The sequence below is a fragment of the Monodelphis domestica genome, chromosome 4 (assembly GCF_027887165.1).
Source record: "Monodelphis domestica isolate mMonDom1 chromosome 4, mMonDom1.pri, whole genome shotgun sequence".
Taxonomy (NCBI): domain Eukaryota; kingdom Metazoa; phylum Chordata; class Mammalia; order Didelphimorphia; family Didelphidae; genus Monodelphis; species Monodelphis domestica.
This window is the reverse complement of record NC_077230.1, coordinates 99,411,679-99,439,335: the sequence shown is the minus strand read 5'-3', so window position 1 is coordinate 99,439,335 and position 27,657 is coordinate 99,411,679. Positions and strand designations below refer to the sequence as shown.

Genomic DNA, 27,657 nt, shown 5'->3' with positions numbered 1-27,657 from the left:
CAACATTCAATTCGTCTGTATTCCCAATATAGCAGGAGAGGGACATAGAGAAAATTAGAGTCTGAAGCCACTCGCCCTACTTGTCCTCTCTTTCAAATCGCCTAGAGAGTTTCTCTCTCAGACCAGATGAACATGCAGTACTCATACTGCAACCCACGGTTATCATCAGAGCCAGGCTCTAAGCATTGTGGGAACTGGTATATGCAAACACATCCTCGGCAGAATTTATGCTTAACACATTGAATCCTCCAAGAGAGCTTGGCTATTGTTCTGTTGCTTACAGTCCCACATGCTCTAGGGTGTAGACCTCACTAATATTTTTTTTAATATTTATGTGTCATTCTAACGGTCACAATCTTGCCCATCAAAAGTAACTCACAGAGACTCTAGGGCTCAACAAGGAACCTATAATACCTTAGTAGATGAATGAATAGCATTTATCAAGTACTTATAATTAGGAAATTAAACACTGGAGCTATAAAAAGAAAAATAAGCCCATCCTTGCTCTCAAGAAACACTGAAATGGGGAAAAAGAAACGTGGAAATAGGACATTTCAACTGCTAATCAAATGAAAAGGCCACATCACCCTTCTGGTGTATCAGCAAAGCAGAAGGTAATATATCTTCTTTGATGTCATTTCTACGGATAAAACTCTATTTGTTTCTGATGTTGAACTACTCGACAGTGCCAAGGACTTTTCCAGGTGTTTGGTATCCATGCCTACTGAGGAGCTAAGGGCTACAACAGCTACAGTTCTCCACAAGGTTGTTTCCTTGGATGACAGCTGCCAGGGCTGGGCTGGCAGCATGGACTGAGAGATATAGTGACTTCTGGGCTTCGGGGATCAAATGATAGTTAGAGAAATGGCCTCAAAACCAAGAAGGCCAAAGTCTTTTCTTCTGAATCATGCTAGTTGTGTCACTTAACTTCTCAATGCCACAGGCAATTCTCTAAGACTGTAAGTTGCAAATACAGTGCCAATGGGCATTGATAAAGGGGTTTACTCATCGGACATTTGTCTGTAACAATGAAATCACAGTCCCTCTCTATAGAGCTAAGAGGTTCTTAACATAGCATGTGTGAATTTTTTTTAATATATTGATGTAACAGGGCATATCCAGATTATCTAATATAATTTTTTTATTTTTATTATTTATTTTTATTTATTTTAACCTACATGGAGCAGGCCAGGGACCAGCTTCTGAAAGAGTATGTTCTATGTTCCTTTGCCACGTGAGTAGGAACAGCCTCTTTTAATTGGTTGCATAGCCAAAATAGTTGTCTGTTTTTTTTAAAAAAAAGAAACAGATATGATACTCTTGCTCCCTTTAATGTACAAGAAAAGTGCAATCATGTTGGTTCACAGACTAAGTACCATGAGCTGCACTGGATAAGGGGAAGGACTCCTTTTCTCCCTCATTCTTAACCTTAAGACAAAATGGTCCCCAAAATAGGTTCTTGTGGAATTTTTTGGGGGTCTGTCTTATTTGTCTTTTTCAGTTCTAGATGAAGGTGGTGCAATCCTTAGACTCAGAAACAAGATAAGATGACTAAAAGCAGGACACCAGGCCAGACGGTTGCAGCCAGTCAAACAGGAAAGCCCTAAGAAGTCATGGTTCTCAGGACATGGGTTCAAGGTTGCAGTTGGGATGGGAAGTGACACTTTGGAGTTGAAATTTAGTGAGACTGTGCTACATAGGAATTGAACTAGATTATGAACCTAATTCCCTTCCCTACCTAGAACCTGAGATAGTACAGGGAAGAGTATAGCCCCCAATGTGTTGGGAAAATGTTATATATATATATATATATATATATATGTATATATATATATATATATATATATATGTTCTTGCTGTAGCTTTAAAGCGAATATTATTTTGTATTATTTTTTATTATTTTGTATTTATTTTGTATTATTTTGTAAAAGCTGATCCAACTGTGAAGTGGTTAAATGAAATTGGGTGTAAGGGAATCTCTAAAATTGGGAAAATTCCACTGAGGGCTTGAACCAGTGTCAGAGAGACTAAACATCCCCACATTCTTTTAAGGGTACTATAGAAATCTGGAGGTGTGAGTAAAATGTAATATAACTGACCTTCAGGATGCAGGGACCACGATGATGACTGTTACATAAATAACTGCTTCAGGATAATTTATTTCCTTTGCAAACTTATGTATTTTATTTTGTGCATTTAAAACATTATTCTGAGGAGTCCATAACCTTCATCGGAGTATTAAATCAAAAGGCTGACAATCCCCACTGTAGATAAATACTTCATTTTGGGGTTTCATAGTTTGTACACTCATTACTATCAATACCAAAAACCTAAAAAAGATAGCATTCCCTGCTCTGTGGCACTTCATTTTATATTATGTTAAATTACATGAATGATGCTCAGTTTTGCAATTTTATGTAGGAATTTTATTCTTTCTTCCTGCATTAATTCATTTCAACAGTCATTAAGCACGTCCTGTGCACCATTCATGTTCCACTCTCACAGTCACCCTATCTTATGCAAAACAAACCGTCCAGTTGTTTGTAAAATATTTGCCAACCCTTGCCAAGAACACCCCAAACAACTATCCAAGAAGCCAAAAATCTATTTTCCCAGTCAATCTATGGAGATACTTCCTTCCCTCCCTTCCAAAGTCAAGATTCTTAACTGGTCTTACCCAAACTTCGAAGGTCTCTAGAAACACATTCCAGAATTTTTAGTACAGCCTATTTCTTGCCAAGAATTCTGTTTTCTTAAAGCAATTATTCTGGCCTTGTGCAGTACAAGGAAACTTTTCATCTAAAAACACCACCCAAAAGTTCTCTCCCTTCCCAGCATCTGGTGGCTGCCCTTTCCCTTCCCTACCTGGGCCATGAGTATGTACTTTCAGGCAGGATCCAAGGCACTGATCAAGCTTTCTCTTTCTCTACACTATCCATTGCAGATTCAGATACTCTGCAGGGTTTTCATAATCTGGGTGTGTTTGTCAGGGGCATATACAGCAGGGGGTTATAGGCAGTGATAAGAATAGGTTGCAGGCTAGCCTTCTTTTAAGCCCCCACCTTAGTCGCATGGGCCTGAGGCCTCAAGTCTTTCTACCATTAGGAAGTAAGCAGAGGGGAGAACAAGAACAGGCTACAGAGGTCAGGTTCAAAGGCTCATTTTAGAGCTGAACCTCAAGATTCTAATGCGGCAAGTCTTCAGATAGACTAGAAATAGTACAGAATTAGGGTCTTTTATTTGGTTTCGGACTAGAAGAAGAATTGCAAGGAAGACAAAAATGAAAAGTACTGGACAGTTATCCTTTCTCTGTTTTTCTAAAAAAAAAATAAAACCTCTAAGTTTGGTTGGAAATTTTGTGCGCTTGAGTCCAGGTCAGTGCTTATATTCACTGAAGCCTGATGGATTTCTGGCTTCAAATGTTTTATCAAGACAATCCACCTTGTACAATCTCCAAAGAAAGCTGTGTGGTTCTATTAAGTCCGCAATTTGCTTTTAAAAGGTGACTAAATACGTTTTTACACAACAACTACAAGTCATCTCCCTACAGGAGCCAACAGAGTTTGTCACCCAGCTTCTCCCCCCTACCAAACCTTCCTTTTCAAAAAATGCTGTCAAAAAGCAAAGGAAATGTCATGACTTTGGAGCGGTCAGAAAGCTTTTAAGTCCAAGAGCAGGCTATTTCCCCTATTGTGGCACAGAAAAGAGTGGACAGACACAATGAATAAATAATCCCATTGTACTTACAAATGTGTAACAATCCTTCAGAATGTGGTGAGGAACAAAGATAGTAGATAGCAAAGCAGCCCAGGTCTTAGTCAAACAGCTTGCAATTCCAGGGCCTAAAGTGCTTCTGCAAACACAAGCACACACTACAATCTTTTTTTTTTTTTAAGAAGAAAGAATGAAAAACTTACATCCAATTCAGGAAGCTGAGGGCTCAGTCTAAATGACCTCCTTGATAATGTAGGACCTTCAGCTGCTATTGGAAAGGGCAATGGGTAATGGCAAATGTTAACCTTTACCCATTTCAAATAAAAGATTTTAAAATAATCACCAGGATCACCTGGCACATAGTAGGTATTCATGAATCCATAAGTAATCTGTGGCTGAATAGATGAATGTTGTCACGGTATAAATCTATCTACCCTTCATTAGTCTTCAGATGGATAGTCTAGAGGAAAGAACAGTCAATTAAGAGCTCAGGGACTTGGGTTCAAGTCCCAGCTCTGCCACTAATTGGCTCTGGTAATACAGATAGGTTCGATTACTTCTGAATTTCAGTTTCTCTATCTGCAAAATAAAGAATTTGCTAACATTCTATAGAGTTTATTATTTTTTACTCCAAGATGTGTTATTTTAACTCCCAACTCCTCAGCTTTTCACTGGCTGTCCCCCACATGCCTGAATTCTCTCCTTCCTTTCTTCTACCTCTAGGTTTTATTGGCTTTATTTATCCTGCATATACCCTATTTGAACGTAATTTTCACGTGATCTCACCTTTTCCCCTACCCCACTGGATTGTGAGTTCTTTGAAAACAGGGACTCTTTTTGCATCTCTATCCTTATCCACTGTAGCATAGAGTCAGGTACACAGTAGAAGTGCAATAAATTCTTGTTAATTTGACTATTTCTATCCATTTGTTTATAATAGGCTCGATTTTTTTTCTTTTCAACTCTCTACCAATCATGAACTATTGAAGCTGTAGCTAAAAATCATATCTCATAGAAAGTATGTCAAAAGACACAGTTCAAGCCTTGACATCTGCTATCATGATCAGACTGAAACCAAAGATTGAAAATGAAGCCATCATGTCTCAACCTAAACACTGTATAAGAAAACTCAGACCACTTAGAAGATTTAATAGTGAGAGTGTAATTCTACCACAGGAACATGAAGGACCCTGTGAGCTTAAAAACTCAGAGCTGCTGAGCTTGTCGTCTTAGAACTTTCTTTGTACTCGGTAAGTTCTCAGATCCCAGCTCTGTCACGTACTCCCTGTGGGACTTTGAGCAAGTCACCTTAGGCTCTCTGGGCTTAAGTTTCCTCAAGTGCTAAATAAAGCGGTGGAACTTAGATCAATTTTAAGGGCCCCCCAGATCTAGACTTTTGATCTATGTCTCAGAAACTTGGATTAAGTCCCAGGTACTTCCTTATGCCATTTTGGCCTCATAGAGGTTAAATTAATTGAAGTCACAACATTCAGACTTTGATTGATCCCATCCCTTAGTCTGGCTGAGAAGGAAAGTAGTACAGTGTAAGTGATGTTCAGACAGTCCAGCAAAGTGTGATTATTTTTTCAAATTTTTTAATATTCTCTAATGTTTCTTCCAGCTCTGAGTCTATGATCTCTTCTATAAAAAAAAAAGCCTTTATTTTCTGTCTTAGAATCAATATTCAATATTGATTCTAAAGGAGAAAGGCATTAAGGCTAGGCAATTGGGGTTAAGTGACTTCCTCAGCTAGCCACACTGCAAGGAAGTGTTTGAATCCAGATTTGAATCCAGGATCTCCCATCACTATGCCTGCCTCTCTATCCACTTAGCCACCTAGCTCATCTTCTATGATCTCTTCTGTTCGAAATCAATTAGATTACTAACCCTCACAAGACAACCCTGAAGCCATAGTCTGGGTTATATCTGAATGGCAGAATTGGTAAATAATCATTGAATTACAGAATTTGAGATTTGGAAATCAGCAGCTATCATGTTAAACTCATACAAGAAGGAAGCACTACTATCATCTGTCTTCAAGGAAGAAGAACTCCTCTTCCATCAAACTAACTCATTCCCCCTTTGGACAGCTCTAACTAATAGGAGGTTTTCTGGACAAAAAGCCTAATTGTGTCTCTTTGTAATTTCCACTCGTTACTTCTGGTTCTGTCCTCTGGGGTCAAGCAGAACAAGTCGAATCCTTTCTCTATATGACAGCCCTTCAAATACTTAAACAGAGTTGTTGGATCCCCCTCCAAGTTTTCTCCCAAATGAGCATACCTACCTTCTTCAACCAATTATCATTTGTCATGAACTCAAGGCCTTCCATTTTCCTGGTTAGAACAGTCTCCAAGTTGTCAATGTCCTTCTTAATCTCTGGTTCCCCCAAAGTGAACATAATAGTCTATATGACGTCAAACAAGGGCAGAGTTCAGTAGGATTACCAGCTTTCTATTCCATGAAGCTCTCCTGTCTCTAATGCAGCTAAGATTGCACTCATTTTTTTTTTACTCCTCCATTACACCACTGGTCACAGCTCTTCAAGAAAGCACCCAGTTTACCAGAAGACTTCTGTCACTTCCTGTAATAGGGTTGGTCTGAGAATAAAATGAGATTCTATTTATAAAGTTGCTAATAAGCTTTAAAACACTATATAAATGCTAGCTCTTGTCATTGTCATCATAATTGAGGGCTTATCCACTGTTTATCTGTTTGAAAGAGAAAAAGACATTTTGGAAAATCCTGGAAATTAAACAAGCTCCAGGGCCACTAGATGGATTGGGTAGCTCCTACATGATGGTGACTAAAAGCACAATAGCATTTAGGAATTAAAATTGGGGACAGAAGGAAGGTTCATCCTAAATTAAAGTGAGATGACCAACAGAGAAGATTAAGGCCTTGGACTGTGAAGTTTGATTCAAATGATAGGCTTGACCCTAAAAATAGCTATTTATAAAGATATTGGCACATAAGGCAAAGAACCTCTTGCAGGAGATGAATCCTTATAGCTAAGATTCTTAAGGGAATAAGACAGATCACTTCCTTAAAAAAAAAACTTTAAGGCATCCTTTCCCCCTGCCCCTAAGGATGAGTTTGACTGGTCATATGATTAAGGTAAGGGCTCTTTCTTTTTCTTAAAAAATTAAAGTTGCAATAAAGATCTCAGCAATTTGAACTGGAAAAGTGTGGCAGAGTTCAATCTTCTCATGAGGAAGATCTATGCTAGCCAATGACATCGGCTAAAACCAGGAGCAAGAAGCTGAGAGAAGCTCCATATTTTGTGCCCAGTAGAGTCCAGTCTAACAACAGCCAGCAAAAACTACACATCAGCCAAAAATAGCACTTTGTAGAGAATGAATAGCCAATAGCACATTATTCTGTAAAGAATGCCTGGCAAAAATCAATAGTCCTAAAAGGAGCAACACAATGATATCACCAGGACACCTCAGTGGCCCTATAGTGTCTAATTCAAGATACCCCTCCATGTCTATTCCTTGGCCATTTGTTCCCTACATTATGCCCTTCTACACTCGTTCTCTATGTATGTACCACCGATGATGTGGGAGAACATGCCCCAGTTTTATGGAAGAAATCTTTTATTGCTTCTTTTCCTTTATTGCTACATTTCATTAATGTTTTGCCTTGGATTATGTTTTCTAACATCAAACAAAAGAAAGTAAATGAATCAATAGGGGTTCATGAATTATGGGTTTTAGGGGATGTGGACCCACTGTCTGTTACTACTCTGGGGGGCCCACCTTACAAATTGAATGGGTCCTTAGGAGCTACACTAAGGTTCACCACTTGATAGACCAGAAAAGTCTGGTTCATGTTGAACTCTACAAAGAAAGATAGTTTACTCATTAACTGGAATTAGAAATGTTACACACTTGAAGTGCTAATTGCTATGCCTTAATGGTATTAATTCAAGATTAACAATGTTGCAAGGTCCTCCTGGCTCTCTGGAGATTTGACGTTTTCCTGGCCTCTCTGGCTAACAGGAAGATTAGTCCAGAGTTTGGACCTCAACCGTAAGAGATACAGTCCATTTTGGACTGACTATTTGGTGTTTAAAGGGAATTTTGAGTAGCAATTGTGCTTCATATACTGTAAAGATTTCCATAAATTTCTATCTAAGCCAAATAAAGAAAAAATTTTCCTTTCATTCTAACAGAACGCCACTTACATGTTATCATTCACATTTTGCTCCTTTCCCCCTTTTTAAAAATGTTCTTCCTTTCTCTTTTTTCTTTCATTCTTGATTTTCTAAATAAAATCATATTGTTTGTTTAAAATTTTCTAGATTCATCTAAAGAATCATGACATACTTTACCAATCTAGCCTAGAAGGGATGATCCCATCTTGCAACTATTGCATTCCTATTTTAATAGAAATGTTGTCTCAAAAGGGGCTGGGAAACGATCCACCAAGCAAGTATATACAGACTAGATAGCCTCTATTCTTCCACAGTCCAAGTACCTGAGGGGAGAGACTCATTTCTGATTCTCTGGAGTGGGATGGATATTAATTTCATCTCTACAGAGCGAAAATAAGAGCAACACAGTAGTTTATGTTACTGTTTCAACCCCAAAGATTCATTGTGTAAACATCTTGCTGAAAATGTGCTCATTTGCTTATGAAAATTCATAATGCTTAAAAAATCCATCTGTGCTTTAATCCTGCTATAAAGTTGATATTCCTGAGTCCTATATTTTCTCTGATAGGATCTCAGCCATCTGGTCCATGCCTGTTCCTATGGCAGCCCCTCCATTGCCTCTTAATGATAGCAAACAAAGAGAGTGACTAGGTTGAGGAAATAAAGATCAGATTTTTATGTTTCACTGAAGATACAAACCTTCTGTTAAGATCGTGTTTTGAAAAATAGAGGTTTAAAATGCTTCATATTGATTTTTTTAAACTAAGTGGAGTAATTAAAGTGGCTTTCTCATTTCTCCTTGATTAGTTAGGATGCAAGAACAGAATAATTTACAAGAATTCCAGATGCCTCCCCACCCAAGTTTCAGACAAGACTTCGTCTCTAATCAGAGCATCATTCCCTGTTGATTTTTTTACTCTTTTAAATTTTTCCACTATTTACTGTTAATAATGCATTGCTTTTATTATTTCAAATGATCTTTCTGCTGATGCTTCTCCATGTACAACAAGAGCATTTCTACTTCCTAAATCCTCTGCCTCATAAAGTAAAATAGTACTAAAAGACTTAGAAGAAACAATGAAAATATCCTTCAGAAGGCAGAAAGTGAAACATTCTGAATGTTCTACTTGTGAATCTACTTGTCATCTCTCAGTATCTGCAAAACTATTTCAAAGAGTTTGTCAAAGTTTCAATACTTGCCATGTTGTCTATAAATAGAAAAATTTACAAACCAAAGGAAGTGTGTGAACACTAGAGGATATATAGATGTTAGGATGTTCCATGGGAACTTTTCAAAACAGATTGAAGAGGGGCAGTTAGATGGCTCGGGATAGATCCAGGCCTGGCGACAGGACATCCTGGGTCCAAGTATAGTAACAGATACTTACTAGCTATGTGACCCTGATCGAGTCACTTACCCCAAATGCCTATGGCTTACCACTTTTGCCCTGGAACTGATACTTATTATTGATTCTAAGACTTTTATATATATATAAGACTTATTATAAGATTCTAAGGAAAGGAGTTTTTTAAGGGGTTTTAGATGCTTTGGTTTGGGCAAAGGACAGCTTCTCTGGGCTTCAGTTCCTTCATCTCTAAAATGAGAAGGTGACCTCTAAGGCCCCCACTGGCTCTAGATTTATGATCCCAGGATACTCTGCAGCATTTTCTGGTAATAATGATAGCTAACATTTATTCACTTCTTTACTTCCATTAACTTATTTGATTCTGACAAAAATCCTGTGATCCCTTGGACCTCGAAATACCACTATTTAGGTCTGTAATCCCCAAGAGATCAAGGAGAGTATAAAAATATTTATACCAGCTCTTTTTGAGGTGACAAAAAACTAGAAACTATGTCTTGGAAATTGGCTAATGTTACAAATCACAGCTTGATTTATTTTAAATTTTACTGATTATCTACATTTAAAGAAGTGTTAATATAGATAAAACTTTAAAATGCATTGAGTTTACTTTTTTTTTCAAAAAATAGTTGTTAAAATTTTACTAGCCTACCTCTAGCTAGACTCCACCAGGAAGAATGTACAGTCTCCTCCCTTTCCACCCAGAATATTGAAAAGAAAGTATCTTGGAAAACCATGAAGGGACAACTGCTTGTTAACTATTCTCTTTGACTATTTCCTTATTAGCAAGACCATTTTTTGGAGTCTCAGGAACTAAATAAATAATACACCTATTTGTGTAAAAAAAAAAAAGATCTAAGATAACTCCAAGGTACTCATGATGAAAAAGGCTGTCCGCCACAGTAGAACTGGTGGATTCTCAATTCAGATTGTGTATCATGCCATTATTCGCTTTATTTTTTATAAGTTTTTTCTTGTATAAATGATATATATATATATATATATCTTTTTTTATAATATGACAAACATGGAAATGTGTATTGCATAATCTGTCTTAGTACTCCCATCTTGGGGAGGTAGGTGGGGATGGAAGGAGGAAGAGAAAATGGATCACAAAATGTCAGAAAATGATTATTTTAATTTGTATCAAAATGTAACTGGGAAAATATAATATTTTTTAAAGTTCTGTGAGGTAGTACATGCAAATGAGGATCAAGCACCCTTCATTTTCTAAGCTACTACACCTATCATATCAGTTGGGAATATCAGTTGTAGTTAGTAACAAATTCAGAGGCATTCTTCACAGGGCTCACTTTGAGCACCTTCAAGAAAGCAGAAAAGAAATATCCTATATCAGAAGGTACTTCCACCATCAAGGATGAAGTATTTAATTCTATGTTTACCTAATGAAAGACCATAGGACTTAGAGCTGGGAGGTTTCTTAGAGTTTCGCTAGTTCTAGTTCTTCATTTTAGGGATAAAGAAATCAGAGTCAGAAAAAGAAACAGATTTGCCCAAGGTCATCTAGGTAAATAAGTAGAAGAATAAAGACTCAAACCCAGGTCCTCTGATTCCAGATACAGTGTTCTTGCCCTTATAATACCTTGTCTATCTTAGGCAGATCTATACTTAAAGTTCTAATCTCTTTCCAGAACGCCATTCCCAAATTATCAATTCCCTTTTGGGGATTTCAAACTTGATGTATTATAAGTGCCTCAAACTCAATATGTCTAATATACAAATTATAATATTTCCTGAAAAAACTTCCTAAATTCCCAAGTTCCTATTACTGAAACTTGTTTAAGGGCCAACTGAACCCTGCTAGTCACTGGGGTTGGCAACCTCAGTTTCAACCTCATCTTCTAACTCACACCCCACCCGATATCCAATTTGTTGTTCAATCTTGTCTTTTCTATCTTCCCTCTGTTTCTCACATACATTTCCTTCTCACCATCCAAATAGACACCACCCTAATAGCAGTCTCATTTCCTCTCACCTGGGGCATTGCAATAGATTTCCCTGCTTCACATCTCTCTCCTCTCTAATCTTACACTCAGCTGCCAAATGATTTTCTTAAAATTATGATCTGACTATATCACCAACACCTCTCCACTCAAGAAATTTCAGTAGCTCCCTATTATCTCCGGAAGCAAATATAAGATCATTGACTGGCATGTATAGTCCTTCATGATCTGTCCCTGACTGCCAATCTTCTTACACTGTGCTCCCTTCTATATACTCTAAAATGTAGGTAAACAACACTCCATTTCCCATTCCTATGTCATCCTTCTAACTATCCCCAATGCCTACATTCAGTCTCTATCTCCATCTCTGTCTCTCTGTGTCTATGTGACTCTCTCACTCTCTCTGCCCCTTCCCACCCCAACACCTTCTCTGACTCTTAGCTTCTCTGGTTTCCTTCAAGATTCAAGTCCAACCTTCAGCAGGAGGCCCTTCCTGCTTACCTTTTCTCCCTCATGCCTTCCCTCTGGGATTACTTTCCATTTAGTCTGACTGTACTTAAATGTTATTTGCATTGTCTCCTTCATTAGAATATTATGATCTCCTTGAGGGAAGGGGTAGTGGGTGGGGGTTGCCCTTCTTCCTTATTCCCTGTGTTCAGCACAATGCCTCGTGTGTAGTAAGTGCTTAATAAACACTCATTAACTGACCAGATTCAGGTCTGTCATCTCCTATTAGATGGAAGAAAAATCCATCTTTTCTCTTAATATTATAGCAAGTGCTGAGACTAATGAATGTTGATGATAATCTTGATGCTGATGATGTCTTCCTGGGGGGTTTATGGCACATCAGCATCAAGATTGTCATTAACATTCATTAGTCTGAGCACTTGTAACAACAGTAAGGGAAAAGATGGATTTTTCTTCCATCTTATAGGAGAAGACAGGCCTGAATCTGACCAGTCAACAAGTGTTATCTACTGTTTTCTAAAGCAATCAGGCACATGAGCAAAAAGCAAGAACCAAAGAACCAGTCATGGACACTGGTACCCAACTAATTATTTTTTTAAAAAAAAGGACCTCCATCAGTAGGGACTTACAACCTATCGGTTTAAGCAGATGTGGATACAGTCTATTTTGACCCTAGCATGTGGCCTAATCTAGGGTTCTCACTTTACAAACTGAGTGGGCCCCCAGGGGCCCCACTTATTAACAGGAATTCTTCTGAAATGATTGCCAAATGAGTTTTGTCATCTCACCCTACTCACTTTGGGGAGGTTAATTGAAATCATCTAGGGAATCAGAGATTTAGAGTAGAAAGCAATCTCAATAATCATCTAGTCCAGTTCTTCATTTCACAGAAGAAAAATGTGAGATGTAAAAATGTTAAGTAAATTATCTAAAGTCACACAAATAGGAAATAGAAGAGCTACAGCTCTGAATTAATAGGAGCCAGATTTATCCAGTCAATCAATAAAATGAAAGACACTATAGCATAGTAGGGAGAAAACTAGACTTAAAATCAGAAAGACCTGGGTTTAAGACTTGCCTCTGACACATCTGATTGTGTGAGCCTGTTCTTACTTTCTTAGTGTCCTAGGCAGTTCTCTAAAACCATGAATTTCTATTGTCCACGTGTATTAGTAGAGGAAGTTTCCTCAGCTGAACTTTTCCCTATACCAAGAAAATCACATTCCAGTCTCCCTTCCAATAAATGAAAATATGCCAACTAAGAGAGTTTGACTCCTTTTCTCCTCCAAAGATCTGTCAGTCCATTGAAAAATTCTTGGAAAATAATGAGTTTATAAATTAGGGGACCAGGAAAATTTTAATGACTCTAACATAGGGAGTTTCTGATACTCATTTATGGAAAGAGTTCCTAAAGTGGGTATTCCCTACATCTATGATAGTGGAGATCTGGACCAAAAATAATTTAATATAAACATACTACATTCCCTCTGCTACTCTTACAAAATATCCATATTCATCCAAATCAATTGTAGACAAAGATAACCTTTGTTTCTGAAAATTATAAATTTAATAAACTCTCTAATACAAAGAAGATTGGTAAATGTCCTAGTTCTTGTCCCTAGAAAGACAATTTGTAAAGCAGAAAGAGTCCTAACTAGTCTAGTGGTATTCCACACTTTTTACCCCTATCATATAGTCTCCTGTAGGCAGCTGGGTTGTGCAGTGAAGAAAGCAATGGACCTGGAATAAGAAAGACATGAGTTTAAATCCAGCCTCAGACATTTACTAGCTATATAACCCTGGGAAAGTTACTTAATCTTTGTCTGTCTCAGTTTCTTCAACTGTAAAATAAAGATAACAATAGCGCCTATCTTCCAGGGTTGTTTTAAGGATCAAATGAGATAATAATATGTATAAAGTGCTACACACAATGTCTGGTACACAGTAGGTGCTATATAAATGCCAGTTATTGTTCTTATTGTTTTCATTTTGTTAATTAGAAACCTAAGAATTTCTTCTGGGTCAATCAAATTCTCTCTACCCCTTTCCCTGTGTGACAGAAGACAACCTTGTGAATTTCAAAAGGTTAAAAGATTTTAACTTCCCATCAGCATTAGTAGTATGTCCCTGGAATAATAGTGGCTAACAGTAGTGATCTGGCACAGAAGTAGAGAGAGACTCCCTGAAAATAAGCTAGACATACTGAAGAAAATCAGTTTCATGGCTCTAAAGGGACACCAACCCTTGGGATCTAACAGATTTACAACTAAGGGGAATTTCGTGAGAACTCAGAACAATGGAAAGGGCTTCCAGTGGATGGCAGTGGGCAGTGAGGGGCAGTAATAGGAACAGGTCCCCCATACCCTGAAATCTTGCATTTCTCACCAGTTAGCATTTGTTAAATATTAACTGCAAAGCCCATAGTTTTAGCATTAGTCAAGCATCAATTGCTGATTCTGTATTATTGATCAATTACTCATTTTGTGTACTGGATATGTAATGTTCTATACTGGGCATCAGTCTTGTGCCTACTCTGTTTTATTAATTACTCATATTGTTCTTTTAGTTCTGAACTGTTAGACATAACTAATTACCTATAGTGGCGATCTACTGGGCTACATCTTCACCGCCCAACCCCATGTTCACATTCCAGAAGGGTAGAAAGACTTCTTCCACATGGACAAATGATGACAAGGTGGATGATGGGAGAAACATGAGACATGCACTAAAGACTCCAGAAGGATCCCTCAAACCTGTGCATGCTCCTTATTCTCTGTGATATACATTTCAAACCCCAAACCACATCTCCATCTGAATCTGGCTATGCCCCTTTCACAAGGTTTTCAGGAAAGGTGCAGATTTCTCTGGAAGCTCCCAGACCCTAATAAATATACAAACCCTGAACCACAACTGGGGCAGCTACTCCATTATCTATTGGGCTATTCCAACAGGCTCAGAGGCTACTCTATTATCCTAGGGCTTTGGAGCTGCAAGTCCATACCTATAGCTGCCACTCCATCACCCACTGAACTACCCTATCAGCCCAAAGGCTAATCCATCAGCCCCAAGGCTATCTTGTTAGCCTCCAAGCTATATATTAGTTATTATACCACCTTAAACCTCTTCTCCTATTCTTGGAGTGAGACCTTTCTACAAACTTGGGTGTGTTTCTCCCTCAACACAGTCACCAGAAACTATAAATTATCCCTTTGCCACATGTGCTCTCTAAATTTAAGCCCACTTTCTCCATGGATCACATGTAATTGTGGGGAAACGTGACCCCAGATTTGGAGGAAGGGGTTTGTTTTTGTAGAAACTGTCCCTGCTAACCAACCTTAGTAAACTTCCTCTTCTAAGAAACTAATGGAATCTGGCTGATAGTAAAATGGAGGGAACAGCAGATATAGGCGTGTAAGTGATGGTACTAGAAAACTCCCAAATCTTCAGGGATTTCCCTAGAATTCTATAGGCAAAACTATTCTACCACCCTCTGGGAACCCAATCAGTCAATACTGATAGGATCTGGCCAAGCAACCTCAAAGTCAGTACTATACTAGGATTTAGAAGCCCTTGACTCTGTTAGCTGTGAAATCTTGGGCAAATTCCTTAAACTCTCCGGGTCTCAATTGCATTATTTGTAAAACAGAAACACTAGTATTTATATTACCTTCCTTTTGTTAGGATAGTCCATTTTAAATTGCATGAGAAGTCTACTAGAGTAGAAAGCACAATATGATGTAACAGAAAAAGCACTGTAACTTTGCTGTTGCAGAACTTCGGTTCTAATCCTGACTGCATTTTACTATCCAAATGTTAGTGTCTTCTCCACCAAAATTATCCTGTCTTTATTCTGTGTATACTTGTTTCCCACCAATAGAACTTAAGATCTTCTTAAAAAAGGAAACCTTTTCATGATTATTTTTGTGTCCCTAATACCTAGCACAGAGCCTGTCTCATTTTCATTGACTACCAGATTGATTGGCTTCCTACAGCCTCAGTTTCCTTCTTTGTTGAAATGAGGAAGTTGGACTAGATTGTTTCTTAGGACCCTTCTAGTTTTAAAATGTGTATGTATGTAAGCTATATTATCAACAGCACTGGAATTTGTTGTAGTTAACGCAAATGCTAAAAAACTGAATATTTACATAGAGCCATGAGAATATCAAGTTTACAATTTATTAAGAAAACCCAGTCTATTCTTGTCTGCACCAGCATGAATCAAATTACCAGATTTCATCTCATTTAATTTAGGTCTTTAGCCTCCCTAGACAAGAGAAAAAAGCAGGATAGGCAAATGTTTCTTTAATATTTACCTCCCAGTCCACTCCCTTTTCTTAACTCCTTTCTTCCCAGTGACAAAACACCCAAACCAGTTGGAACAGGAGAGTCCCTTTAGCTATTTTTATTGATTAAAATGCTCTGCAATTGGCCTACCTTTTTACCTATCACATTCTCCTTTGTATTTCATTTGTCCACATCTTTTTTCTTAAATTTTAATTTTATGAATTTTTTGTTTTGATTTTCCTTTTTCTTTCTGAATATATTCCTCTTCACTCATAATAAGCCATTCCTTTTAACCAAATATTTTTCAAAAGACAGCAACCCAAAAAAGGCAATTCCATAAAACTATTCAATACATCAACCAATGGGGTAGTATATACAGTGTTCCTCATTCACAGTCCTCCAGTTCTGCAATGAAGATGGGAAGGTACATTTTTAATCACTTTTTAACATCAAGTATAGTCACTGATTTCACAGCATTGAGAGTTTGTTTGTTCATGCTTTAAATTTACATTGTTTTCATAGTTATCACAGGTATTGTTTTCATGATTCTGTTTACTTCTCTCTTTATCATCTCATGTAAATCTTCCCATGTTTCTGTGAATTCTTCACATTTGTCACTTCTTTTAGTGTGGTTATATTCCATTACCTTCATGATGAGAGCCAGAAAGGAATCTAGGGGTCTTCGAATAGAAGACCGTGCCATTTTATCATTAGGAAATTGCAGCTCAGAGAGGCTGAGTGAATTGTCCAATGTCACACAGTAATAAGGTGGTTTAAACCTTGGCAAGATGACTTGACCTACCAAAGCACCATGTTCCCATTGTATCTGATGCCCACGCATCCTTAATGTTATGTTGTGTGTCCTATTCCTAGCCAAAGCTTCCTGCACTGCTTCAAGGCATACATATCATTTCTACCCTATACACAAAGGAACAGGTTTTCTTACAGTTTTCCTAATCTCTACATTGTCTTAAGTTAGAAGAACCGTGAGTACATCATTGGCCTAGCACAGAGGGTAAGAGTTAGCTCTCAGACCATTTTTTTCTGTAGATTCTTAGATGAGCTAAAACATTCTGAGGCTAACTCTTATCTGCTAAAAGAAGGGAAAATGTGTAAAAGACATTAGCCATCACATTTCCCCTGCCAAGTGTAGCTGCAATGCCACCAGCCAAGTGGGCTGGTATCTGAGTTCTTTTTTTCCTTCCCAACCACACTACAACAACTGAATTTTCAGTTGACAATAACATGCTGTATCTTCTGGTTTGTGATCAATGGGAGACCATTCACAATTCTTTCCCCGTTGCTATTGTATTTTTTAAATATAAAATTACTCATTTCTCAAAAAGGTGCCCACTGGTGGGGGAAAGGGGCTTTTCTGAATCTGACCAATTCTGCTGGGTGCAATAAATTTCCCTGATAGTAATGCTCTTATGAATCAAATACGGTTTATTTCATTTTAAGTCATTTTTTTTCATTTCAGGAAAATGAATGTTGGAGCCAGATAAGAAACTATAGGCTGCTTTCAAGAAGGTTACAAGAAAACTGCATCTTGCATTACTAATCCTTTATCTTCATGTTAACAAAAAGATTACTGACACATTTTTGAATGAAAGAAAATAAAATAGCAAATGCATCTTAGAAAATGTTTAACTTTCATGTGACACAGAAATCAGTTGAGTTGGGTTTTTTTTTAATGAAGGAAAATTCATAATGAATTTCTCTCTAAGAAAAGAGGCAGCATGGAGTCATGGTCAGGGGGAATTTGATTTTGTAGTCAGAGGAATTGAGTTTGAATCCAGCTTCTGCACTTTACTGCCTGTATGGCCTTGGATGAGTTATTTAACTTCATTGATCCTCAGTTTCCCATCTGAAAAAATGAAGGAATTGGACTAGATGACTTCTGATGTTCCCTCCAATTGTAGATCTTTGATTCTGGAAGTTTTTCTTATTTAACCATCCTACATAGTTGCCATGTTTGAATGGTGATGTAAAGCATCCCAGCTCAGTTCCTAACTATTTGTGTGACCTTGATTTCCCAGCTCCCAACAGCTTCAACAGTTTTTTAAACAAGGTGAATATAATTCTCAAGAGTTCTTCTTTCTTATGCCACAGTGGGAACAAAAGCCCCCAGAGTCTTCCCCATCAGTTGCTATCTCTGTCCTCTTCTTCTCCATACTAATTTTCCTGTCTCTTATCAGCTTCCTCTATCAAAATGGGTACCTTAAAGCAAACCCAGTTGATTTCCCAGTTCCTCAAATTAGAGAAGGAAAGAGAAAATAGTCCAGCATTTGTCATGGTATTAGAAAGATATAAGTCAGAAAATAAGCCTTCTGCCTGAAAGCCTATCTTATTTAAAAACATTAGGAATTACATCAGGGAGAAAAATGCCTGGATTGGATAGTCAATCAATAAATAAATATTTATCAAATACCTGTGATGAGTCCAATATACAAAAATGTGTAAGACAACAGTTACAAGGAGTTTATGAGCTATTTGATGAGAATGTTTTTTAATATTTATTTAGCTTAACTCTTTAATGCAGTATATGTAATAAGGGTCAGATGCCTAAAGATTCAATAAGTGCTAGAAAGACTTAAAGAAATGAGATCACCGTGGAATGGAGGTAAGAAGGTGCTTATCAAAATAAAAGATAAGCTAGGCCATGAAGGACAGATAAGCTTTAGGGAGAGCACACCATATGTGGGGAGCTTTCTAAGCAAAAGAATGCAAATGGATATATACAAAGCATATTTGGGGAAAAATCTGGCTGAAGCAGTACATTAATTCAAGGAATAGTGGATAATAGCATCTGAAGGACAATTTAGGAAGAAATGTTTGAGGTCCTTAAATGCCAGGCTAAAAACTAAGAGCAATGAACATTTATTGCTCACTTACTATATTCGGCGCACTGGGTTAGATCCTAGGGTGCATCTTCATCAAGGATCTTTCATTTCTTTAGTATGAATACTCCCTCTCCCAATTGAGATCAGAGCCCTCCTATAGCTTAGCAGATTGGTCTTTGACAGTTCCTGTTGCTAAAACCTGATGCTGTTGCCAAATGATCACGAGTTTCATTGAACATTCTTACAGCAGACATGCAATCCATCTCTGGACTGGTGTTCAGAGCCTTTCTAGAACTGATGTTCCACTGATGGACCTGTGAAGAGTTATCAGAATAGAAGCTCATTGCAGATAAATCTGGAGATTCTAGAAAGACAAGGAGCTTGTCCAAGAGGAGAGATAAGAGATTCATGAAATAAATCTAATACAAATTAGTACATGACAAGAAGAATACAAAGTGTTATAATGCTAAAAATTCTCTCACAAGCAATGGGAAGATGTTGGCATTTTTGAATAGGTAAATAAAAAGGACAAAAGTTATTTTTAAAAAGTTAATCCACATTAAATATGACTAATTTAGGTTCCAGAGGACTGATCTACAATCCAATTAGATCAGCATTTTTAGCAACTGCTTTGAGCTGAGAAAAGAACTGTGTTAGGTCCTGATGATCAAAAAAGACAAGGAGCTTATATTCTGCCCTCATGGAGCTTTTATCTACCTTTTTGGTAGCAAATGATGCTCACAGAATATGTCTTACATTGTCAGATGTGATTGTTGTTTGTTTTGCTTAAATCTTTGTTATAACATGTGTGAATTTTAAAGGAGGATGCTTGCTAGGAAATGACTATGGTGTTCAAAATAATTAACATTCAGAAAATAGAATTAACCCAGCAATGGCAATAATTAGAGTGGAGAAAGTCTAGAGAAAGGTATGTCAATTAGGATATAATTTAAAATCCAAGATAATACACAAAGGTAAGAGAAAATTACCATGAAAAAGTTGAAGGATCTTGTGACTACATCAAGAGAGACAAAATAGTCTGAAGATTATTTGAGTTTTCAAACCCAGAGGAGAGTGAATTGGATAATTAGCATTTGCAGAATTAGAGGAGCTAGGAAGAATACCTGCTTTGAGAAAGGAAGTAAGAGTTGCTCAGTTCCATTTTAAACATTAGCATTCATACATCTTAGAGGATAGTAGAGTTTATGTAATAGTTTATCTTGGACTAGAGGGTAGAAGCAAGGTCAGAACCTACAGGAGAGACCAATGGGATTAGAAGAAGTTTTAAGAAGCTCCTGATTGTGTCATATGCTTTATTCACAAGCTGTCCCCCAAATCTGGAATGCTTTCCCTTCTTACTTCCAGTTCTTGGGAGTCAAGCTCCTTTCAAACATCAATTCAAATACAACTTTCTTCAAAAGATAACCTTTGATTTTCAGTGCCCACTCATCCACTCTATTTTTATAGAGTTATATATATATATATAATATCTTATTATATGCTGTGTATATATGTATATTATGTGTGTATAATGTATATTATATGCTACATATAAACTATATTATATATATCATATACAGTATATATCATATAAATGATATTATATTACATACTATATATCACATATACCACATATATCACATATACAGTATATATAAATTATATTATATTATATATATACATATAATATAGTATATAATATGTGACACAGTATATAATATAGTATATATATATACACCTCATATATACATATAACTATAAAAATAGTGTGAATGAGTGAGCATAGTATGTAGTATATATGTACCATATATAGTTTATGTTTACATATACATATATTATTACTTTGTATTTATAGCCATGACTTCCTGGGTTCCCACCTTGAGAGAGCTCTGTTAGAGAGATGTCAGATCCTGAAATTGGAACCTACACTATGCCACCAGAGTTCAAGAGTTTAGACATGTCTCTTTGAACTTGACTTTGGAGGCTTCTAAAAGAAGAAAGTCCAATGATCCTCCATCTTGGGCCACATGGAAATAAAAAAGCAAGAGATGTGGCTTTACTGGGTACCTATGACTTCCCTAACTGCCCCCTCCAGGACTCTGGTAGACTCTTGTTGTAGTATAGTGATCAACCATAGAAAATGGCAGAGGGTTTGTACTCAAAGCCCAGATACCTTCTTTTTACTCTGCCTTCTACTTAAGAGGCAGGACTCCAATAATTGCCCAAATCAAAGATTTCCAGAATTTGAAAAATGGAAGAAGCTTCAACATTCAACTGATTCAACCCTTCCACAAAACTCTACATACTATCAACTGAATTCATTCCCTCCTCCCTTCTGACAAACACAGCACTCAAATACAATAAATCTTTCAATTCCCAGAGCATTTTAGAAATTATCGGTGTCTCCCCATCAGGACCTTGCACTCTACTCCTAAGGTCCTGGGCTCTGATAAGTGAGCCTTCATTTTAATGAGGCCTCCACACCACTTCCTGACTTTCAAACATCTCCAAGACCTTTTAAATTTGTGCCCCTCTACCAGATTTCTAGCTCTCCCTTATTCCTTTCCTTGTTAGAATATAAGCTCCTTGAGGACAAGACCTGTCTTGGTTTTTTAAATCTTAATCTCCAGTACTTAGCCCCATGCCTGGTACATAATAAGAGTAAGAGCTTGATAAATGTTTTATCTATCTCTCCAGTATATCACAGCAACTACATTTGACAAATTCCTTTACATAACAATTAAAGTTAGCTGTGCTCCTAGTCTATATGTTGCTGGATAATAAATAATGGGTGATGTGAAGGTAAAGACTTTCCCCTGGAGAAGAAAAGTCTTAGAACCAGGAATGCAGTTTTTGATGAGCAAATCTTCTTTCTTTTACCCCTGGGTGGTAAGAATGAAGAGTAAGTGCTGGTCCCATCCAACTGGTAAGACAGAGTGCTAAGCCCCATTTCATCACACAATTCTGACAATACTGTAAGGCAGTCTGTGTCCCTCAGTGAATAACAAATCACACAGCCACTGCATCAGAGGAATCAGGACAGAAGATTATTACATCATTAGATGTGCTCCCCCACAGCCGACAGTTTGTCCCCCCTAATGACAGTATCCACATGCTCCATGTCAGCAATTCTGCCCTGAAGTTTTAAGCAGCTATGCCCTAATCCTGCCTCCATGTAAGTAGACAGCTGGGTGATTGGTTGGAGTCAAAGTTAAAGTCAGAATAATTCCATAATGGTTCTGCCACTGATCATGTAGACATAGCTACAGTGTGTCTTTGTGTGAGTGTAGATGTTTTCTCAGAGAATGTATTAAATATCCCAAAGGGGCCATGCTTCCACTACTTCTCTCTGGCCACATCTACAGAGACATAGTGAAAGTTTGATGGAACTCTCAAGATGATTGAAGACTATTTCCCCTGGACCCACCATCATCATCCCCTTAAAAAGATAAATAAACTTGGCTACAGAATTATCTGGGAAACTACACTATAGCAGTATAGTCTTAAAATATTGTTCCCAATCATTGCTTCATTTAAAGGATTTTTTTCTCAATTCAATCTAATCCCAATCTAATTCCAGGTATTCATTTCACTCCCTTCATTCTTGTACTCTATGTATATTATTGTTTCAAACTGGCTTGAAAATGGTCATATATAGTAAATCCTTTGTTTGGGCCTCAAACATGTAAGAATCAATAAAAGGCTTCCATGAAGCTGCATTTAACAATTATTAAGGGCAGCTAGGTGGTGCCACAGATAGAGTGCTGGACCTGGAATCAGGAAAATGTATCTTCCTGAGTTTAAATCTGACCTCTTACTAGCTGTGTGCCCCTGTGGAAGTCACTTACCCTGGTTTGCCTCAGTTTTCTCATCTATAAAAATGAGCTGGAAAAGGAAAGGAGAAATCACACCAGCTTTAGCCACAAATGGCATCACAAAGAGTAGGTCATGACTGAAAAATGAATGGCCAATGAGAAATCCAAATCATTTGTATTTCTGATATAGGGGTTTGGAGGAGTGGGGGAAGTAGCTAGGAAGGAGTTAGGACCAATGATTTTTTGCACATAGGGAACTTCCCAGGGAGGAACCTTTCTTTATCAAGGCAAACCAGCAAATCCTCTGCAACTTACAATCTTATAGAATTTCTTTTGGCATTTTGTGCTTGCCCAGGGTCAAAGAGCCAAGATATATCTATTGAGCAGACACAAACCCAGGCAATACTGACTTAGAAGCCAATTCCATCTATTACCCCATAATGCCTCTCAACCTTGGTACCAAGTAAAGCAATCAATGAGTATTCAGTAAGTGTGTCTTAGCACTAAGCACTAAGGGTGTAGTAAAAAAAAGAAAGAAAGAAAGTCTCTGCTCTCAGGAAGTTCTCAATTTATTTGAAAAAAGATCATCACATAAAATATTATCTAACATAACAATATGTGGACCTTTCTTCCTGGCAAAGGATAAAAGGATAGTATCTTCTTGAGATGTTTTCTAACATGCACTTGGACAGCAAAATGGAATCTTATTTTTACTAGTAACAAAAAACAAATTGATTAATAAGAAAATCCTGCTGAGATATCAGAATTTAATTACTCATTTCCTTTGTGAATGAATAGACAAATGGGTTAGACGTCTGTCTTTGTCAAAATACAACTCTGAAACAGCAAACAAAATGAACTCCGAAGGTTACAATCAGTGAGCTACAAATGATTCACCAGAGTTGAATGGCACTAGTGATAAAAGTCCAGCCCTTTTTACAATAGGTTACAGTTCTTCTGTCAGAGGCTCTATCTGACCTGGCATGAAAGGTCTGTATATACTTTAACAGACTTCTCTCACTTCTCTGCCTGGCTCATTGACCCCATCCAGATAATCTAAGAATTTCAGTATCAGACCCCCATCCAGGGTGAAGTTCCCAACTTCCCATATAAGAATGTAGACTGTAAACCTTAAAATTTCACAGACTTATGAATGTTAAAAATTTTACTCCACATTGAGGAATCCTCCAATTCCCTACTTGAAATAATTCCCTACCAGATAGTGAGAACTCAACTTGAATGTAAAAACTCTTTGCTATGGGAGTATCCCTACTCTATCCCTATTTAAGACTGCTTTAGGGCAGAAAACTTGCTAAACAATGGAAGTACTTGAAAACCATACTTATAAAGGAAAGGAGTTCTTTGAGTCATGCCTGTTTTTGGAATTGATACAATGGGATGCTAGGTGCCTATAAAGGTGGGGCAACTTGTAAACTACTTAGACCTAAAAAGGTAAAAACTTACTCAGAGGTTTTCTCTTAATGAAATTAGTTGACACAGCAGCATTTTTTTCTGACTTACTAAAGAGATTAATCTACTCAGTGTGAATTCAAAATGGGCTGTCTTTTGGAAAACATCTACAGTGATTGGTAGATGGAAGAACTTAGGGGAGGTGACATAGGAGATTTTGCCCTTAAAAATAACAGCTCAGAGAAGAGCTGAGAGTCATTCTGAAACATTCAGATTGAGAAGATCATTTCTGAAATATTCAGATTGAGGAAGGACTGATTCTGAAACATTCAGATAGAGGAGGGAGCTGGTGAAAGCAGCTGAGATGATGCTGACCTGGTGTCACTAGAATCCTTACTTAGGCAGACCTTGTGGTGAGTGTTAAAAGACTGACTGACTGATCTCTCTCTCTTAAGACTCACGTCTAGACCATGTTGGCTTAAGGTCCTTCATACTTATTTCCTTTTTCTCTCTTTCTCTCTTTTCTTTAATTCCACATTTGTATTAATTAAAATCTCTATAAAACCCAGTTGACTTGGGTATTTGAATAATTGAGAATATTTCCCTGGCGACCACTTTATATTTGATTTAAAAACCAAGACACTGTAGTGAAACATATTTTCTGTGGTCAAATTTACTCACCCTCTCTTATATCTATCACAATTTATATCTTCCACCATTTTAACTCACTACAGTTTAAGACCTTCACTATTTTAAATCTCACAAGACTCACAAGGCTCAAAACAACAACAATTTTATTTTTAAGTTAAGGGGAACCATTAAGGCTCAACAGATTCATCCTAACAAAATATAAGCTCCTTAAGGACAGGAACTTCCCTTTTATTTTATTTACCTGTGTCTAGGACAGTATCTGGAACATAGTCATTAGATAAATGTATGTTGAATTCAATTGAATAGGAGCCCATAGAAAATAATAATCAACAACCTGAAATCTGTATAGACTAAGTCCCTCAAAGACTGTCATCGGTAGTTCTCTGACAGGGGGACCTAATTTCCTCTGATAGTACTCACCTCTATTACTACATCTATGCAAAATTTCTCTTTCTCTTTCAATAGACATTACCAGCTGCTCGTCCCCATTGTTGTTTCTTATCAATATCCTCTGCAGCTCTATTTCCAGAAGTTTTCTTCAACTCATTTCAGGTGACAACTATTTGCCACAGTCCTTTTTTCTGTCTTCTATTTCTCTGCCTTTCTCCTCAGTTTCCACCTCAAGAAGACACACAGCCCCTAGGAGGACACTGCAGTCCATTTCACCCAGGGACATTGATAGTTCAAAGTACAACCCTAGACAAGAGTGCCTTTCCACTCAGAAAACTTCTTCTGCATAGTGGTTGCACAGCACCATAGCCCAAGTCTCAGAAACCTAAGGTATCCTGGGGGCTCTCCTTGAACTTTACAAGCAAGTTTCTTTATTTAATTCCACATTTAACTCATGAGTGCTGTGTGTGTTCTCTCTTTCCCAGAACTCAGGAAATATGTCTCTTGCCCTATTAATTACTTCATGGTGAATCTAGAAGCTTTGGATAACACTCTACTTTTTCTTCAGCTATTTCTCAATTCCCTATGCTTTCTCCTGGATAATTTGATGAAGTTATTACCTGGGGCTACTTCCTGAAACCTTGGACTGGAAAGTGAAAGGTCACCAAATTGAGAGGAAACATATATACTTCTTCCCATAAAACCCACATGCCAGAGAGAGAAAGATGTAGACTACCAATACAGGCAGGTATTACTGAGGAAAAGGAAAGGGGAAGGAAAAGAAAAGAAAAGAAGAGAAGAGAAGAGAAGAGAAGAGAAGAGAAGAGAAGAGAAGAGAAGAGAAGAGAAGAGAAGAGAAGAGAAGAGAAGAGAAGAGAAGAGAAGAGAAGAGAAGAGAAGAGAAGAGAAGAGAAGAGAAGAAGGGAAGGGAAGGGAAGGGAAGGGAAGGGAAGGGAAGGGAAGGGAAGGGAAGGGAAGGGAAGGGAAGGGAAGGGAAGGGAAGGGAAGGGAAGGGAAGGGAAGGGAAGGGAAGGGAAGGGAAGGGAAAAAAGAGAACAAGGGACAATGGGGAGGAAAGGGAGAGAAAACAGGAAGAAAGAGGGGACTGAGAAGAAGAGTTAAAATAACAAAAGTTCAAAGCAGCAACAAAAACAAGAGAAGCTATTTTTAAAGAAGAGGAAATTCAGTGATAAAGTGATAAAAGATAGAATAGCTCAACAGTCTTAGGAGTAAATAGTTACTTGTGGTTCAATAACTCCAAGGGACACTGGTGAGTCAGCTTGATTATATGCTAGCCAGTACAGTGCTCCCAAGAAGACACCTGAAGTTTAGGACAATGACTATATATACATATATATATATACACATATGTGGTGTGTGTGTATATATATATCTACATACACACACACACACACACACACACACACACACACATATTCTAGCCTGTGAAATAGTGTGCTTATCAGGCAGACTCAGCTGCCATCTAGAAGCCATCATCTATGTATTCCAAATCTCCTCTTGTGAAAGGCTACGTACAGCAGCACAAGAAAGTTGTGCCAAATTTAAAAGATAAAATGGAAATGTATATATAATAGCAGACTCAATGGCCTCTCTCATAGAAACTTTGGTTCCTAATAGAGACAATGGAAGCTTGAGGCATGATAGTTGAACTGTTATTCTGGAGACACTGTTAACTGATGCCTAGAAAGAGACTATGTGAGGATATATAGAAAAGACAAAGAGATATCCTCTAAGAAAAGAGTTTTAATCCTTTACTTATGAAAAACATGAAGAGAATTTGTAAAAAGAGCTGTTGCCATCCTAAGAGAACTAAATGTAAAGAGTATGTAACCAAAGTTGAAAAGGTGTCATCTATCAGCAGAAGTGATGGTTAGAGGTAACTCTGGCTGTGATCTTTCACATAACTGGTACATCATAAATAATTGTTTATGCTTGTATAATATGTTTATTACACGCTTAATAAATTGTGTAGCTGTGATCCTTGATGTTAATTTAAGACTAGAGATTAAAGGATTTGACATGTAGAGAGAGATTAGTGATGGCTTATATGAAAGAGGTTTCTTCAACTTAATAAATACTACTTGATAAATTGGGTTGGAGCTTAGATATAATAGATTTACAGAGGTGTTCAAATTTTAGTAATTTATGAAAAAATATCAGAACAAAGTCTTAATTGCCTTAAAACTCAAGATGGAAATGAATAAAGAAAATGAACCAGCAGTCGGCTGAGGGGTAAAGATTTGTTATGGCTGCTAACTAGTGTTGTATACCACACAACCCACCCAGTTCCACATAAGCAATTCATGGAACTGTCAACTTTAAGCTCTCACATAAGTACATATAGGCATATTTATTTATATGCATATATACAGATATTTATATAAACTGAACATAGCAAAATGTTGCTAAATAAACATGATGATGACACAAATTTGTGAAAGACTTTGTGCTAGGAACTATGGGGATTACAAAGAAATTTAAATTGTCCTTACCTTCAAGAGGCTTACACTTTCATTAAAGGGCTTCCATATATATATATACATATATATATACATATATATATAATATGATAAACAG

General features: G+C 37.3%; 1 long non-coding RNA gene across 1 annotated transcript in view; it reads left to right on the top strand.

The window, feature by feature from the left end:
- LOC103098168 (uncharacterized) overlaps positions 1-17,613 on the top strand; it is a 58,729-nt gene extending 41,116 nt beyond the window's left edge. Inside the window, exon 3 of the long non-coding RNA XR_467281.3 lies at positions 17,431-17,613. This is a non-coding gene — a long non-coding RNA (uncharacterized LOC103098168). The remainder of the gene's footprint in view (positions 1-17,430) is intronic.
- The last annotated feature ends 10,044 nt before the right edge of the window (positions 17,614-27,657 follow it).